This window comes from Cupressus sempervirens, chromosome 10 (assembly GCF_028749045.1).
Source record: "Cupressus sempervirens isolate cs-2001-9-10 chromosome 10, ASM2874904v1, whole genome shotgun sequence".
NCBI lineage: Eukaryota > Viridiplantae > Streptophyta > Pinopsida > Cupressales > Cupressaceae > Cupressus > Cupressus sempervirens.
Window position 1 is genome coordinate 473,495,256 of NC_143127.1, and position 20,291 is coordinate 473,515,546.

A 20,291-nucleotide genomic window follows, 5' to 3' on the forward strand; every position below is an offset into this window, starting at 1 on the left:
GTTACTGTAGCACTCTTCAAAGTTAGTGTTGAGTTACTATAGCACTCTTCATGTGCCGAGTTACTATAGCACTCTTCATGTGTTGAGTTACTATAGCACTTAGTTGGTGCTAAGTTACTATAACACTCTTCATGTGCCGAGTTACTATAGTACTTAGTTGGTGTTGAGTTACTATAGCACTCTTCATGTCTCGATTTACTATAGCACTCTTCATGTGCTGAGTTATTGTAGCACTTAGTTGGTGCCAAGTTACTATAGTACTCTTCATGTGTCAAGTTACTGTAGCACTTAGTTGGTGCTGAGTTACTATAGCACTCTTCATGTGCTGAGTTACTATAGCATTCCTTCACGTCCCGAGTTACTGTAGCATTCCTTCATGTACCAAGTTACTATAGCATTCCTTCATGTGCCAAGTTACTGTAGCAATTCCTTTATGTGCCGATTTACTATAGCATTCCTTCATGTGCCAAGTTATCAAATGTATGCCGAGTGCTAGTATTTGGACGTAATTTTTGCGAGCCAACTTGTAGGATTTATTTCATTCACGACATTTATGTTAAGATCTTTTCTTAGGATGATTCCAGACCATTTTTGGGTTAGCCTTCCTCTTATGTAATGTTCTAGAATGTTCTATAAGCCATTTTGGCAAGTATAAATAGAGTGTTTTGGCTTAGAGTTAGGCAAGTTTTTGGGAAGAGGATTAGAGAGCATAACTGAATGTGTGAATTTGCATTTGGATCATTGAATGTGAATGCATTTGCAATTGGTCATAACCTAGAAGGCCTTATAGCTAGGCATGTATGTTGAATATTTGAAGAATCAATAAAAGTATTTCATTCTTCTTCCTCCTTTGGTTGTTGTTACTTGTGTTTGCTTCCATTGTGTTAACTCTTGCAGGGTGGTTTGGATAGCTAGTTGAGCCTTTGGCCCTATTTATTCATCGTATTGCTTACATCATATAATAAGCAATTTAGTTACATCATAAATTAGGTCATCTCATTGTTACTCTCTAAGCATTATAGAAATGATCTAAATCTCTTAATAGAGTTAGCTTAACAGCTATTTGTAAATCCTTTAACAAGGTGGCATTTCTATTGAATTTTCTAGAGGCCTCTAATAAGGCCACTCCTAATAAGGTGATTAAATCCTCTAATAGAGTCACACCTAGTAGTGTGTTTTGTAACCTTTAATAGGATTGGCTCCTAACAAGGCTCACTGCAGAAGAGTGAAAATCAATAACTAGTTGCAATTGGTGGTTTTTCCCAAATTGGGTTTCCATGTTAAATCTTGGTGTCATATGTGTTCATTCTATTCTTTTATGTGTTTAAAAATAAGTTAAAGCAATAAGTAATCATAGATAACATCTTAAGTTTTTCATGTTCAATGTTTACTAAGTTATAACATTTTTCTGTGTGTTTGTCGAGCATCAATAGAGTTCATTTTTCATAGTTTGTTTTGTATTGACATCTAAGGGATCTGAAATTTATTTCAGTGGTAACTAATTCACCCCTCCCCTCTCATTTACTCCTCTTATATATTTTCAACAATTGGTATTAGAGCTTTTGGTGCTTACAGAGAAGGTTTCAAGGATCTAAGCTAAAGATTAGGATGTCTTACAAAAGAGAGATTCCCAAGTTGAACCGGGATAACTTTGTAGTATGGCAATGACCTATGAGGTTATATCTAACAACTATTAGAGATTTAGGTTGTAAGTATCTTGATGTGGAATACAAAACTCCTACTGGAAAATTATCAATTGAAGACATTGCTGAAAAGAAAAATCATAACATCATTATGATTGATATTGCATCTTCTCTTAGTTATGTTGAATTTGATGAAGTAAAAGACCGCAAATCAGCTCATGAAATGTGGACCAAAATGAAAGACATCTATGGAGGAGATGACAATTTAAGAAGAGCTAAAGCTAAAAGTCTCAGAGGTCAATTTGATCAGATGAAAATGAGAGAAGATGAAAACATTGCAAATATGTGAAAAGAATCAAAGCAAGTGTGAGTGCAATCAAAGCATCTAGAGGAGACATTGATGAAAAAACAATTGTAAGCAAGGTACTCAAAAATATTTTTCCTATTTATACAATTAGAGTGTTTTCTATTCAAGAAATGAGATGTGATCAAAATAGCAAAATAACTTTGGATGCTCTAGTTGAAACATTGACAATTTTTGAGTTGGATAACTATGATAACTATGTTCCTAGTTCCAAAAATATTGAGTAAGCATTTGAAGCAAAACTCTCACTCAAGGAAAAGAGCAAGAAATCAAAGACTGATTAATCAGGAAGTGAAGGAGAAACTGAAGAAAGTTCTGACAGTGATTTTTAAATTGTTGAAGCCCTACTTGCAAAGAAATATTCCAAAGGTAGAGGAAAGTACAAAGAAAAGATTCCTCTAATGTATTTTTCTTGTGAAGAAGTTGGTCACATTGCTGCTAGGTGTCCAAATAGGGAAAACAAAGATGAAAAGTAAAGTAAAAAGTACTAAGGAAAGAAGGAATTCATGAACTACAAGGACAAAGGTAAAAAATCTTGTTTTATGGCTAAAGATTTTGATAACAATGAAAATGAAATGGTATATATTGCTATAAAAAATGAATTTGATGATGAAAAAGATAAGATGGCACTTATCTCTCATGTTAGCAAAAATGATACATGGATTATTGGTAGTGGATGCTCACATCATATGATTGGAGATAAAAACAAAGTTTCAACACATGTAATACTATGATGGTGGAAGTATTAGATTTTGAAACAATGAACCTTGTTGCATTAAAGGAAAATATCATATCTCATTAACCAATGAACTTATATGTGATAACACTTATTGGGTTAAAGGACTAAAGAACAATCCACTTAGTGTGGCATAGTTGAATAACATTGGAATCAAGGTAGAATTTATAAATGGGAAGGCCAAACTACTAGATGGAAAAGGAAATCTAGTTGGATCTGGAAAACAAACAAAAGGTAATCTATTTATCTTGATCTTAGTGAAAGTTCATGTTTTATTGCTCAAGTAGAAGAAAGCTAGTTATGGAAAAAAAGACTATGTCATGTAAACTTTGATAATCTGATTAAGATAAGAAAATATAAAAGAGTAAGAGGTATTCCTAGCTTGAGGAAACCTAATATGGGTCTATGCAAGAATTGCCAAATTGGTAAGATGGGAAAGACTAGCTTCAAAAGAAAAAACTATCATTCAGGAAAAGTCTTAGAACTTGTGCATATAGACTTATGTGGACCTATTGGAATAGAGAGTTATAGTGGAGAAAAAAATTTCATTCTCTTTGTTGATGATTATTCTAGAATGATGACTATAATGTATTTAAAAGAAAAATTAAAAGATTTTTAAAAATTCAAGTGGTATCTGGCAAGAGTAGAAAAATAAAATGGAAAGAAGTTAAAATGTTTAAGATCAAACAGAGGTTGTGAATTCATCTCCAATGAATTCAATGAATTCTACATTGAAAGAGGAATTAAAAGACAAGTATCAACTCGTAGTACACCTTAGCAGAATGGTATAGCTGAAAGAAGAAATAGATCCATCATGGATTGTGCAAGAACAATGTTGATAGAAAAGAATATCGCTATCAAATATAAAAAGGAAGCTATCAACACTACAGTTCATACCTTAAATAGAGTTTAGTAGAAGAAATATGGTATCTACATCACTCAATCTAAATATATCAAGGAAATACTAAAGAAATTTTGAATGAAAGACTCAAGACCAGTTGGAACCCCTATGTCTACTAGACATAATCTTTCCAAAAATGATGATTTCAAAGAGGTAGATTAGACCACATACAAATCAGTGATTGGAAAATTGTAGTATGTAGTACATACAAGGTCTAATGTTGCATTACCAGCCGATATGGTGGCAAGATTCTCAGCAAATCCCAAAGAAAATTACATGATGGTTGTTATAACAATCATGAGATATCTAAAATGTACTGAAGAATATGGTTTATGGTAAAAAATAGGAGGCAATTTGGACTTAAAAGTATTTATAGATGTTGATTGAGCAGGAAGTATTGATGACATAAAAAGCACTAGCACTAGAGGATTCTTTCTTGGTAAAAGACTAGTGTCTTGGAAAAGAAAGAAACAAAATTGTATCTCTCAGTCCATAATAGAGACAGAATATGTGGCAGCTATAGCTAATTTTTCTAATATTGTTTGGTTCAAACAACTGATGGAAGGTATGAAGATTGAAATCAAGGATTCAATAGTTTTATATTGTGATAACACCAGTGCAATTAGTATATCAAAGAATCCAGTGATGCATACCAAAACAAAACACATTGCTATAAAATATCATTTCTTGAGAGAATTGGTAAAAGATAAAGAAGTTAGATTGGAATATGTAAATACAACAAAAAAAATTGTAGACATATTCACCAAGCCATTACCTAAGGATGCATTTATGTATCTAAGAGGTAAGATAGGGGTCATTTCCGTATCTGAAGCTCACTAAATAAAGTTTAGTGATGCATCAACCAGAGCATGTCGAAGATCAATCAGTTGATGCAAAATTGGAAAGGGCATATTGCAAATGAATTAGTACTTGATGTACATTGATATTCACTGAATATTGTCTTTAGCATGAGATTTCAAAGAGGGAGAAGTTTGTTGTCATAGAAATTTTTTAAAGAGAAGAGATGTCAAAGAGGGAGATTAAACTTAGTCTGATATCAAAGGCAAATTTTTGTTATCAAATGAAATTATAGTAGACAAAAGCTTTCTAACAGAGGGAGAAACTAAAGGCAAGAATATTTCACACTGATAGAGGGAGTTCTCATGGATGAGAATCAAAATGAAACTAAGGATATGTTCCATACTTTATTCTTGCTCTAAAATTTCATTGTAATATGACATGTGGTGTTGCCATCAATGCCAAAGAAGGAAATTGTGAGAAAAATTGATTAATTGTGTATTTTCTTTGATGTTACAAAAACTATCATATCATTACTAGTTAGTACATGTCAAGTTCACTCGGGCATTAAAGATAGTTTTCTATGTCTACCAAGCATTCTAGAGTTTGTCTAGTTCACAAGGTAGTATCTACCAAGTTCACTCAGGCGCTAAAGGAAAGTTTGTGGAAGATGATTGTTAACCGAGCTCACTCAGTTAATAAACAAAAAGTTGGATGGAACCAGTGTTAATCAATCTCACTCAATTACCAAAGGAAAATCATTTCTAATTAGTGTTTACCAAGCAAGGTCAGCTAATGAAGGATTTTCTTGTTTTGGCATGTTGAGTTCAATTGATTTATTCCTTGGTTCTAGCTGACTAAGAAGATGAATATTAATTATTCTAAGTTGTATTTCAGCCAACTTGACAATATCAAAGATATAAATAAAAGTTCAAGTTGAGGGTTAGAAAGAGTGTGTGAAGTAAGTGAATGCATGGAAGATTTTTGAAGATCTAATGATGCTGAAAGGAAGAAAATTAGAAGGATAAAGCAGTCTATCCTTGTGGAGCTAAAAAGATATATTTGATAAAGAAGGTTCAAGTATACAAGTCAAAATTGAGATCTATAATCAGCAATTCAATTGCATAAGAAATCAAGTCATCCCATTGTTACTCTCTAACCATTGTAGCAGTGATCTAAATCTCTTAACAAAGTTGGCTTAATAATTATTTGTAAATCCTCTAACAAGGTGGTATCTCTATTGAATTGTCTAAAGACCTCTAACAAGGCCACTCCTATTAGGGTGATTAAATTTTCTAATAGGGTCACACCTAACAATGTGTTTTGTAACCTTTGACAAGGTTGGCTCCTAACAAGGCTCACTTCAGAAGAGTGAAAACCAATAAATAGTTGCAATTGGTGGTTTTTCCCAAATTGGGTTTCCATGTTAAATCTTGGTGTCACTATGTGTTCATGCTATTTTTTTTATGTGTTTGCAACTAAGTTAAAACAATAAGTAATCAAAGATAACATCTTAAGTTATTCATGTTCAATGTTTACCAAGTTACAACATTTTTCTATGTGTTTGGCGAGCATCAGAAAAGTTTGATTTTCACAGTTTGTTTTGTACTGACATCTAAGGGATCTAGGACCTATTTTAGTGGTGACTAATTCACCCCTCCTCTCTTAGTTGCTCCTCTTATTTATTTCCAATAACAGCTTCTCTCCAGTATTTTGTGACACATTTTTCTCCATCATCAATGTTCTAGCACAATCCATGATTGATCTATTTCTTCTTTTAGCTATTCCATTTTGAGGATGGTTCCTAGGTGCTAACATCTATCTTTTGATTCCTCTATCATTGAAGAATATGTTGAACTTATTGGAAATGAATTCACCACCACTATCATATCCCAGTACTTCAAACTCTTCCCTATTTCCTTTACAAATTTGGCCAAATTCCACTTAAATAACTAAAAAGAATCATATTTTTATTTAAGAAACATCACAGTCATCATTCTAGAGTAGTGATCAAAAAATAGAATGAAATATTTGTCTCTACAATAGCTTTGAACACAAATAGGTCCACATAAGTCAATATGAACCAATTCCAAAATATCATCAGATGAATATATTTTTCTCTTGAAACTAGACTTTGTCATTTTTCACAATTGACATTATTTACACATAGCAAACCTCTTGTTGAGCTGTCATTATGCATGATGCTAAATGGTAGGAATTCTTGCAAACTCCTCTCTTGAAAAGTTGATCTTGTAGATCAACTCCAAGGTTTTGGGTGATCTTGTGACCTACTAAATATATTCAGTTAAAGATAAATATGATTGTTTACAAGGAGGCCTTCATTGGTTCATTTTGATTTTGGATGAGATGAAGAATCTGTGCACTACTTCAAAATAAAACACACAAAAAAGAACTATGTTTTTGTATTTTTTATTTTTTCATGAATGCAATCTAACAATGCAACTAAAATGAATTCTTATTCTAACAAGGGGGTTAGTAAAGCAAATAACATGAAATTGAAATCCTAATAGACATAAGCTATGGAAAATGACACATTTACAAGTTAAACTTTCAAAGAAATCAGTGGGTAACCAATGAAAGAAGGAGCATCACTTCCTCGATTGCATTGATGCAATCGTCGGTGACAAACTTAGTGATCATATGATGTTTCACCCTCTATCAAATCACAAGGCCATAGAAAGTGCACTCATGCGAGATAAAAAGTTATGCAAGCACAATTCGATGATTTCTTCTCAAGCTAGTTACATCAGTAGAATTTGTCAAATCGTAGCAAACACCAGAATTAATGGATTGCACAACTAGAAACAAAGCAATAAACTTTTGGCTCAGTCACAATTCCATTAACATACATCCACAAAAATATGACACATTTAGGCAAGAATGATTACACTCCAAATGCTAACACCAAAAGTATAATTTTATTGCAAAATAACAGTAGCCCCAATTACATATTACAATGAAGTATTTATAAGAAATCATCTCCTTAATTTGTGTTGAGAGTGAGAGATACCTTTATGCAATAAAATGCTTTTAATTTAATAAAACAAACTAATTATAGACAAACTAACAATCTAACTGGTGCTAAGTAGGACTCCATCCATTTTTTATTCATTAATTAGATGAATGAGCCTTTACATTTTATTTTTAAAAAAAATTATGAGAGGAGAAAGAATAAGAAAGCCTTCAGTCGCGTGGTAGTGTGTGGAGATGCCAAAAATGGAAGTTGATCCTTCACTAGGTGTTTGTCAGAGTTAAACTACCATTAGAATGTGTTTCCAATGCATTAAAAGCTCTATTTTTAGAACTAGTAATTAACTATCAGCGCACCTCTAGAAAAGTGAACTTGTGGACCTACAGACCTGTGCACCTCAAAAGGGTCCAAAATCTCAAAATTTTATTGTATCAAAATTGAAATTCTAGCATCTTGGTTTTGTTCCCCTTCATCCCAAAGCTATGTCTAGATGTTTGCCCTTGAATTTCTCTATAATCTCAATAATCTTGGCCGCATTTGGTAAATCTAAAGCCTCATATTTGTCTTTGATCTTCTGTCTATAGTTGTCTACCTCAATTCGAGTCTCAGCAAAATCCTTGAGTTTGGTATCCAACTCTAATAAGGCTTCCTCTATTCTAAAGGCCTACTGGATGTCTTCATCATTAGAAGCTTCCTCAAAAATCTTCTTGAATCTCTCCACTACTGCCTCTTCCGGCAATAACTTCTCCCATTCCTCATACCAAAAAATCTCTAGACACAAATCTCTATAATGCCTCTCTACTTCAAAAATTCACTCTCAGGCTTGGTCCTTGAGCCAGTGAGTTTATGCATGTAATGTTTCCATTACTTTATTATTTTCTGCAATCTTCTCAATCTAATCATCAATTAAATCCAATTCTTCCACTATATACACATGTACCAAAATCCTATATCTTTTCCCCTTTATAGCCTACAAAATTTGTAAGTCTTTGCTCCAAGAACACACTTCATCCATGGTACTAAAATCCTACTTCAAAATCACTACCATCTTATTCACATTATCCTATGTAGTGTGCAATAACTTTAAATTTCCCTAGATGATCAAAACACCAGTTTCTTTGAAACTTTCCTGCCATTGCTGACAAGCTTCCAAAAATGGGTCCAAATGCATACCCCTCCCTTCTCTAAGTACATCATTTAGGGTCTCTTTAGGGTGATCAAGGTCTAAGGGACCAACAACTTCAGCTAGATATCCTCTCAGGATTTCATTTTGCCTTCAAAGTGTTCTAAGCTTGGCCCCTTCCTAGTCCATGCTTCTGAAAAATTCTTTTATTCCCAAGGTCACAAATTAATCTATTCATATCTAATGTGGGCCTCCCAAGCATGACCTCCTTGATTTGATAATCTTTTGGGTCCAAGATTTTTGCATGTGCATTAGGAGGATGGATGGCTACTTGAGCAAAAAAATCCTAATCCTAAGTACTATTGATAAATGCCAATGGTCTTGCTTCATGTAACAAGGACTCAAGTTTATTCAAGACCTTGGCCAATTCGAGGATATCCTCCCCATCCACATGGAATTGTGGCTTCATGCTTCTCATCATTTCTTTTCTCAACCACCTTGGAATCTATTCACTTGAAGGCCTGCCTTAGGAGGATGAAGCAATATGTTTAACTACCTCCTTTTCCTTCTTCAAAACTTGGAGGCAGAGAAGTAACTGAGCCTTTATCTACCACCATGACTTATGGTGGGAATGGGGGAGTAAGATCAAGACCCTATGACTCTGGTAACATTTACATCCAATCCTCCTATTGGGGTTCACTGTAGGGGTATCCCTGATCTTATCCCCAACTAATTCTATTCCCATGGGCACGAAGTCAAAATATAAAATTTTAAACACATTATCACCCTCCACATCCTACTATTTAACCAATTTTTGTACTTCATCTTCTAAAGAAGAAACTTGCAAAGGTTTCTCTGGGGCAGATGGTAGTGTTACCATCAAACTTATCCTCTTTTCTCTTTCTATAGCTCTAGCTAGCCGAGTTCTTCTCTATATGGGCACATCCTCCTCTCCTTCCTCTTCTTCTTCTTTTGCTCCCTTGGGAATAGGTTTTAGGATAGATAGAAAAGAAACCATCCTTCTAATCACCCTTTGCCTCTTCTTCATTAGGATCTTGATCTTCTTCTACTTCTTAGAGGTGGAAGGTGATGTTGGTTCTGCCTATGAAGGTGGAGAGACCTATTGGATTTCACCCTCTTCATTCTAGCTAGGCACAATTGGTGGCAGTTGAGGATCTCACTAGTCTTGAGAAGCCCCAGTGTATTTTGATCCCTACACATCTTCTCCCTAATGCTGAGGAGGTCCCTATAATTCACCCTCTTCTATATTGACCCTTTAAGGAGAACTCCTCTTTCTTTTTCCCTTTCCTTTCCTCTTACAAGGGTGATAGTATCCAACTAGCCTATCTAGTTGGTATACTATCTCTCGTCTTGTTGGTGACTGGGCCACAAAGGTAGGAATGGTAACCTTCTTTCCTCTACCTTTATTAGGGCAGGCTTATGCATGAAAAATCATAATCTAAGGTATTGGATCACGCTGGAATGGTTTCCTAATCCAATCCTGTGTCATCCAATGACATGCCTTACCCTATGGTTTATATCATCAGTTTCCTCCTTGCCCAACTTAGCATTCATTATGGGCCTCTCCTCAATCTTATCTATGTTGAACAAGGGATCCAACAACTCCCTCGAGTCTTGCTTTAGTATCTCCTCTAGAATTTGAACCTTCAAAGGCTTTTCGGCCAAAGAAAAAGTCATCCTACAATAATCCTTGATACAAACATTATAGTCATTTGTTGCATTCATCCAATGGTCCTCAATGGCCTCTTCATGGTGAAATTCCCTGCCAGCCAAACTCTAAACTTTGTCAATATTGTCAAAATAAGGCTTAGGAGAATTGTTCTCCTCAAGGGGATATTGTTCCCACTCCCATTCAAAAGATGAAATATCTTGCTTCTACTTAACCTGGTATAGTCCTATGACCAAGGGCCATGTCCAACATGATCTTTGTTGTCTCCTTACCCTATCATATGTAGATTCAATCTACCTTGCAATTTCCAATAGGACCAATCTATCACAAGGATATCTAGGGAGCTTCTCTAGATTTATAGTGGCACTAGCTACCCTTAAATATGTGAAGGTTTTAAACTAAATGTAGAATCTATGCAACTACATAATTAGATAATCATTTTATGTAATCTCCCTCAATAAATTGGATGATAGCAAAAATGACTGCATCATTCATGATTCTATATTATTTTCTCTATCCGGAGAGCTTTTTCTTCACTAATTGAGGGCAGACGATGTACAGCCAAGCATTGGGATCTAGTATGCTACCCTTCTTATACAATATGGGATAGTTTGTTTCCCTTACTATTAGAAAATATACCAAATATGGAGTCATATAGAACTTCTTCTTGTCTTTTACTACCTCCAATTGTTTGCACAAGTTCTCACTCAATGTAGTGACCATCCTTGTCGTCTTAATAGTCTCAATGAAATTTACCATGAAAAAATTCAAATGCCCAATTGTTGGCAGACCCATCACCCTACTCAAAATAATAATAGAGTATTTAATATCTTCCTTCATGTACCCCCTTGTCATGTCTACCTTTCCTATTATCTTCCCGAGAGGAGTCTTCTCAATGAGATAGGAAGATTGAATGATGTATGTTGCCTCTTTCAGGTGCTCCCTATACCACCTTTTAGCTGCCTCGTATGTGAGTCTAATGAATTGATATGCCCTAGGGAGATGGAAGACCCTCTCAATGTTGTTAGATCAAAGGTCAAGAACAACTTCTCTGGTCACACTATTCACTACCCTTTCCTCAAGAACAAAATGTTCTGCAAGTGTCATTATAAGTTTTGAGGATTGTACTAATGTTGGGTCTGAAGTTGCATTCACCAACCCCAATCAAATTAAAGAAGATACCAAAGTAGGTCTCTCCTTGGCCTTGTTGCATATCTTGAGGAACTCTCCCAGATCAATGTGTCTCAAATCAGTATCCTTTATCTCTGAGTAATCATCTTGGAATCTTGATTTTGACAAAACCCCTTGGAACTTAAACACTAAAGGCTTTGGTGTCATTTTATCACCAAATGAGGATGTCATTATATCTACAAGATAATAGGAAGATGTCCATTAGTTCAAAATAAAAAATAACAAGGCTATGATAACTCTTAATCTAAAAATTAAATGCATCAAAACATCTTGATACCCTCCTATTTCTAGAAATAGAAATTAAAAAAATAAGGTGTGCATCTACACATTATATCAGGTGTGCACCTAGCATTTTTGCTATTTTTATGGGTTTTAACATGTCCCTTTTTTGAGGATACACAGGTGCACACCAAATCAGCTGTGCAACTACGCACCCTTTCAAAGTTTGCATTTTGTATTATATTAATGCAGAGAGGTGCAATTTTCTTTTGTTTTGCACCTAAAATTTGATGCACACTTTCACACCATGTTAGGTGCACAAATATGCACCAAATTTGGTGGTTGAAGTATTTTTTTGAAAGTTTCTTCATAGGGGTGCATGTTTGGGGATGCACACTAGCACACCAGATCAAGTGTGCTAGCATGCACCCCTTTTTTTATATTGCATTTATGTTAGTTTTTTATATATACAAACGGGAAGGTGCGCAGTAGTCCACCTAATTAGATGGGAAATTGTGCCCCATTCTCATTTATTTCTCATGTTAGGAGAGTAGGGAGTGCACCTAAACAAGTGCAAAAGTGCATTAAACGAGAGCGAGGTGATGTGCACGTGCAAGTTTAAAATCTATTGTGGAATAGGAGCTACGAAGCACAAAACTCATGATGCTAAGACAAAGAAAACAAGGTGGGGAATGAATGGGATGGGGGGTTTATATAACCCCACCCACCTTCAGTAGTGTACCAGTGCATGCTCATGTAGCTACGCAGGAGCGCATCGATGCATCGCCAAAGGTGATGTGCACTTGTGTGGTAGGGTAGATGCATAGGTGTGTGATTTTTATTATTTTATTTATTTATTTTTACTTTCCAATTTTTCTTGACCAGGACCCAGGACATGAACTTAGGGATAGGTAGGGCCTCAAAATTGGCCTGAATCTCAAAAAAAAAGTATTAGGGGGGTCCCCATTTTGATTAGGAAATGGGGCATGCATTGTGAAGCCACAAAAAATAGCCCCAATGAAAGGAAGAAATGGAAAAGGCATTTTTTCATCAGAAAGAATTCTTTCAACATGTGTCAAACATCAACCAAAACTTGAACATTTTAGGCAAATTTCAAGTGACTTCGCAGTCAAAACTTCAGTATCCAAAACCTTCGAGCTTAGTGTGTGATTCATGTATTCATTACCTTCCACATCTTAGGATGTAGTCTATCAAAGTTTTCTAGCAATGTGGAAACAATCTTCCACCCTTCCTGGCTCATTCATTAAGAATCTTCACAAAGGTTATTTATCGATCGCTTGCTTAACCAAATGAGAGAATCAATTTGAGGGCTCTTAGCAGGCTATCACTTTCCTTTAATTTTTTGAAAATTTTTGAATAATCACTCCATGTAGTTCATAATGTCACTAGTTGATTAAGAAATGTTTTAGTATAATAGACTTCATTTTGAAAATGTATCTTTTGCCATTTCAGATTTTTTAGAATCCTTCAATCTTAACACCATTCTTCTTCCTCTTTCTTTATTTTTTTTAAAATTTTGTATCTTGACTACACTTAGATAGTGTAGCTAGGACATTAGTGTCATTTCTTGGATTTGATATTTTGTAAACATCCCTTGCATTCCTCTTTTAGAACTTTTAGAAACTCTCACGCCAAATAATGATCTTAGCAATCCTTCAAAAGGACTCCTCTTGTTTGAATCAATTGGGGTTTGAATCATCCCTAGTTGTCTTCAAATTCAATTCAACAACACCTGAGACAATAATTTTATAAGTTTGAAAAGTGTTGAGAGCTCTTTGGTTTAGAGTCTTGAGTTTAAGACTGAAAGTCTCCCTATTTATGCAAGCAACATCTATTCCTTAGTTGATATAAGACACACAATTGTCCAAATATTTTGACAAAGAAATACCTCTTCTTGAAGTCGAAACCAAAGGAGTGGTTGGTAAAATATCTCAAGATAAAATCTCAAGTGCACCTTGCCCCCTAGGACTGATACAACTTTGGAAACAAAGACACAACTAAAAGAAAAAACACAACTAAAAGCGAACACACTTACAAAAAATAAACACACTTGTGAAAATAACATCTAACTAATTACAGAAATAAAATCTAAATGCAAAAATAAAACCTAACCTTCTTTTTTTTTTTGGTTATTTTAGGCCTCAAAATAATGCTTTATAAATTGCCCATTTACTAGCAAGGGAAGAAATTCCCCCTATAAGGAATTGAGCCTAAAAGTTTTTTCTTCAAGGATTTTTGCAATCTAATAAGGACTAGTCCACAAGCGTTGAAACTTGGTATGGCTGCCCAGTTTTTCTTTTGCCTTATTCAAAAGTATAACAAGGTCAAAAATCCTAAAGGATTTTATCGTGGCTCTCTTGTCGAACCATCTGTTTATGATAGCTTGATGTTTAGCCATATGCTCCAATGCAACTATTTTTTTCTCATCCATCTCAAAGGGATTCATCAATCTAATCTATACTTTGTCAACATCTTCAATGTACCCACTCATGATTTTCAAAAAAGGAATTCTAAGGTTGAGTGGGAATACTAGTTCTTGTTCATAGACAAGAAAATGTAGAGATGTCCCCAAAGTATTTTTGACCCTCACTCTATCTATCCATAGGGCATATTTGAGTTGTGTGTTCCAATCTCTAGGGTTTTCCTTCAATAATCATCTTATTATTGTGATCAAGTTCTTGTTCATAGATTCAACTACCCCATTTCCTTGCGAGTAATAATTTGAAGAGAACTTGATGATAACCTTATTTTCAAATGCCCATTGAGTCAAAAATATTGATGTGAAAGAAGATCCATTATCACACAAAAGGGAAAATGGCATTCTAAATCTAGTAACAATGTGTTCCTCCAATAAGTCTGTTACCACCTTGGTAGTGCAATTTTTGTAAGTTTCTACTTCTATCCATCTCATACAATAATCAATGGCTATAAGAATGTAGGTGTGTCTAGTTGATGATGGTGGATTAACTAGACCAATGAAATCCAGCACCCACTTTCTAAAAGGGTGTACTTCGTATACTAGTTGCAAAGGAATCATCGGGTGTCTTTCTCTGGTGACAAGAGTGCACATGCTCAAAAGTGTCCTTGAATATTGTGGGCCAAAACTAACCTAATCTTAAAATCATATGAGCATCACTTTTGTCAAACCATGCCCTATACCATACTTGTGAAATTATTCTGGGAATTCCTTTGCTTCTTCACGTCCTAAGAATTTTAAGTAGATCCCTTCATAGCTCCTTTTGTACAACTTTTTGTCTTGTAGCATATAGGACTCACACTTTATTTTAAGTCCTTTGTGTTGTGAACTATTCATCCAACTGGGGCACTGATTCTATAGGAGATAGTAAAAAATATCCTGGTACTAGACATCTGTACCACACCTTGACCAATGTCAACTTGAGATACTCTCATTTTCTTCTAATCTTCAATACCTATTCCTTTCTCAAACCCAAATTTCTTTTTGTCACCAATCTAGTTATTAGCTATCATCCTTGACAATCCTTGACCTCTGACTAATTTTATAGGTTGGATCTCTAGGTTGAACTCTTGAAGTATTGCCATCCATTTACCTCATCTTTCACCAAGTTCATTTTGCATCAACAATGTCTTTACTGTTGGTTTAGGTACGATAGTGTATGCCTTACTCCTTAGTATGTAATGGTAAAACTTTTGTACCACTTTAACCAAGGCAAAAGACTATTTTTTGAGGTTAGAATAGTTCAACTTGGCATTTCTCAATGAGAAATTCTTCCTTCTCTTTCTTTTGGGTCAAGATCCTGAGCATGAATTCTCTAAAGCAAATGAATATATCTTAAAGGGAAGGTTGTAATTAGGACTTTCCAATACTAGGGCTATGGAAATGGCTACCTTAACATCTTTGAACGATTACTTTACCTTAGGAATGCATTCTATTTTAGCTCCCTTCTTGAGAAAATAATTAAGAGGACGCACGATCTCTGCAAATTTGCTTATGAATTTTTGAACAAAATTTATCTTTCCAAAGAAGGACTTGAGTTCTTGTAATGCCCTGCTCAAAGATCCTTGGAACAAGGATTCAATACAAGCGAAGATTTTTTTTTTTTTACAAGTATGAATGCACAAGACAACATCATTCAGGGATCACAAAGATCACAATGGAAGACTTCACCACAATCCCGGAAACCAATGAGTCTTCGGACGTCACTACCAAACTGACACAAGAAAACAAAAGCCAACAATGACCATGCACAAGATGAGGGCTCAAAGAAACAACCACACATCAAAAAAACACCAAGCTGGGGTAGAATGTATAATCCTAAAATTTGGCTAAGTCTGAAATCTTGAAGCCTTGAAAATTGGCTAAGTCTAGATTTCTAAAGCCCTGAAATTTCCTAGAATCTTTATCTTATCTCCGAGAGGTCTGAAACCTATCTCAAAAGAATTGTCACATATATTGAAATATATCTTAAGTATAAGGAATTCCTTATACTTAAACAATATATTTTAAACCACAAGAGACTGACAACTGAAACACACACAATAGAAATCAAAATGTGACACCATAGGGTTGAAGAACACCAAAGAGGGTATCCAAATAAACTCTCAAAAATTTTGGACTAGAAAAAAAGTGCCCAATGCCTACCCGCACAGGTTTTTTACAAAAACCAAGTGATACTTTAATACAACATAGAAAAGTATCGTGCAACATTTCTAAAGAAGGAGAGTGACACTTTTAGGGATTGTGCAATACTTCTCGTACGACATAACTTACAAGGAGGTGTGATACTTTCCAATATCACATGATATTTCTCCAAGAGGCATGTGATAGAATTAGGGGATGCATGAAAAAGTTTAATTGGGCATACGATGCATTTTTGTTTAGACATTTTATCAGCATGGTGCAAGAAAAACTAAGTTCAGAACCTCCACACTGCAGAGTACCAGATCCACAAAGATCGAGAAGCGAACACTCGAGTGCATAAACAACAAGATGCCATGATCAAGAAGGAGATACATCTATCTATCTAAAACTACAGCAGAAAAGAACATACTGAAAGCAACATCATAGTGTATAGAAATAACATCATAATAACTGAACAACCAAACTAAGTACGCAGTTCCTCCCAATCGTCAATAGCATCATAAGACCATGATGGATCCTAGCCATCCTCTATGCATAACATCCCAAGCCACTGATCCAATCATCGATACTATTATAATAGGGACGTCAATACTAAAACATGTTATAATAAAAGCATAAGGAAATCTAACATGCTAGTAATAAAGCATAAGATAATTCTACAAGGTAGATAACATCACCTATCACATGCTAATCAACATAATAAGAAAATCTAACATGCTAACCAATAAGCAATAGATAATCCAATACAACAATTCACATCATCTAGTCATATGCTAAACATCATAATATGGGAATGCATCAAATAAACTAACATCAGCTAAACATGATATCCAAGCATTCCAATGAAAGCATAAATCACAAGAAAGCATACTCTAAAACTCAAAGCATCAAGTGAAAACATCCAGCAACGGTCGCACTAGGATAAGAGATTGTCTCTATACACTGGTCTCTAGCATTGGTGAAGGTAGCTATGCCTCCCAACCATGTGGCACCCGTAGGTACACACCCATTGTGCTAATGGAGATAAATATCCAACCACAAACACACAAAACAACATCCATGGCTAACACTCACACCAAAAAGTATGATGGATGTAACCAATAGCCTAAGACAATGCAAGGAGTACAGGTTCTGGTCAGACATTCAATAGGCTACTAAGTAGGGGCTAACATCATGGAGAGTCACTTGGCATTGATAAGCCCAAGCTTGGATCACATGTGGAAACTCTCACAAGGTACTTCCCTCTCAAGGTACTCCCTTGGAACCATTACACAAAGTTTTATTATCTTAAGTTTTATTACCATTCACACATTTTCTTTAGTTATCACTTAATCAAGCTCCTCTCTTCCATTCGTATGGCGTCATGATCGTCGAGCTATGAGATAGAAGCTCCCTCCATATGCTACCCTACCCTACCCATGCTCATCCTATTGACAAGTGCTCATGGGCATGCATACTGTCGTCCCGACCCCAATGATCATAACTTCTAGAAGTACCACAGAAGATCGATCCTCGCAAGTCACTAGACAAATGTACGTGCACATACTCATGTGTGGCGCACCACCATCACAAAGATCAAAACACAAGGATAAGATGAGAACACAATGCAAAATATAACACCCAATTGAAAGAAATATAGGAAGGATGGATTCTACATGAATCCCAAAGCCAATAAAACCATACATCATGAAATCACTCAATTGGCCTCAATCCAAAAGTATGGATTCTACATGAATCCCAATGATGCAAAAAGACCAAACATCATGAACTCACTCAACCAGCCTCAATCCGAGAGCATAGATTCTATACGAATCTTAGTGTCCATGAAACAATAACAAAGGTCCAAAAGAAACCATAAAACCAAGTATAATATCACTCAACCAACCACAGTGTCAGGAGTACGGATGTGACACGTACCCCAATACAACATAAAAGTGCAATAGTGATCTGCCTAGTATCCAAATGGATCATCAAGGTCCATGACCCACATTGTGCCAAGAAAACTTGAGAAAATAGGGCAGCATGCAAAATGAGGTAAAAATCCCAAAATTTTGGAAAACTTCAAAATTAAAACCCATTTGGCCTTTGGGCACAAAAAGCCCAAAAATCCAAAAATAAATGAGTTCGAACACCATATGCAAAAATGGCCAGCATAACAATGTAAAACTCCAAACTCTCATCCCAAAAAATAAGGAAATGTTCATACCCGCCCAACTGAGTAGAACTAGTATATAGATATGGAGGGGAACTCTATTTCTCAGCCTCCAAAAAAAATGGCTACCAAAAATAGAAGTAGAAACAATAAAATAGGAAAGCCCTACCTCACAGCCAAAAGGGAAAAATGAGAATCTGAACCATAAAATAAATAGCTCGCAGAAGTAGCTGAAAATCATGGCAATCCAAGGTTTTGTTAAGCTTGATCAAATGAGCCCAACCTTGCAATGATCCCATGCCCGTAGCTCCCACAACAAATAAAATGGTAAATCCTCGTGAAGAGGATTTTTGGTTTTACTCTCAAACTTTCTAATTCAAAAGTGAGAAGTGAGGAATTAAATTCCTTTTTGGATATTTATTCACTTTTTAAGTGAATAATCGATTAGGGCAATTAACTAGCCAACCTAGTTAAACCTCGAATTGACCCAAACGAAAATAGGGTATTCCTAGAAATAGGAATTCAACTATGGAAAAGCTACCAAAAATTAAAATAAATCAATTAAAAATCCTGAAAACCCAAAAACACATAAATTTCCTTAATAACTTTCACGACAATGTGAACCTCTAAATGCATAGACATGCTTACTGGTCTAATCACATAATGCAAATGAGTTCGGATTTAATAATCACTGAAAGTTTTAATAAAACAATTAAAATAAGGATACGTCGACCATACAAGGACAACATTGGTAAAATATGAATGGTTGAATCACTAACTCCATGTGCCACTGCCAGGGATATAAATCTTGCACACTAAACATCACGATCAAGTGCAATTGCATATAATAACATAGCCAAAGCAATAAATGCATTAAATCACCTAATTTAACCATTTATTTAATTATATTAAAATAATCTATTTACATCACTCATGTTCACATAAAGCATAACAACATAGGAATGAAGTAAATAACCATAGCATTAAATCCATCACCTAACATAATCAGAGGTATGTCCAAATACCAGATAACCAGATCTCATCATAAAACACACTATCATCTCAAAATGGCATCATCATGCAAAATGATCAACTAAATAGCATAGCAGTCTAAAATCTATGATACTAAAATCAAAGTGTAACATCTAACCCTCAGGTCCTCTCAAATATAAAACATCACATAAGTAACAGACATCTCTTAGATCAAAATATAACAAGGTAAATATCTGTAGCACATAACCAAAGAATCCAACACAGACAATCCATTTCTAATTACTTAAGCATTTAATAATGATTGTTTAAACAACACTTAAAGGCACTTAAAAGATATAAGCGAACACAATCATAAACATGACTACCCACTGCTACAGGAACCTAGTCCAGTGTAGCATGGTAATAGTACACAGTGCAATCTCTGCACACATCTTAGGGTAATCATGAAACAACCTCATGATACCACATCAATCCTGGTAATCACTGGTACAAACCTCAGTGAACCATAAATCATATCATAATCTCATAGATTGGTCAAAAGCATAATCAAGGCAATTGATACATAAACATAAATCGAAACACCTTAATGGTGTAGACTACTCATGGTCACAATCATGATCCATTACAACAAAAGATCAACAAGGTTGAATCCATCAAGATGACTTATGAAAGTCAAATGGGAGAGGCACTACAATTCTTTCTGACTATTGGGGGGTGATAACTTCAAAATGGCTTCAACTCTATCAAGATCTATGAAGATGCCAGCTTCAGAGATGACATGACCTAGGAGCTTTCCCTTGGTGACCCCAAATGAACACTTCTTAGGATTGAGAGATATACCATATTT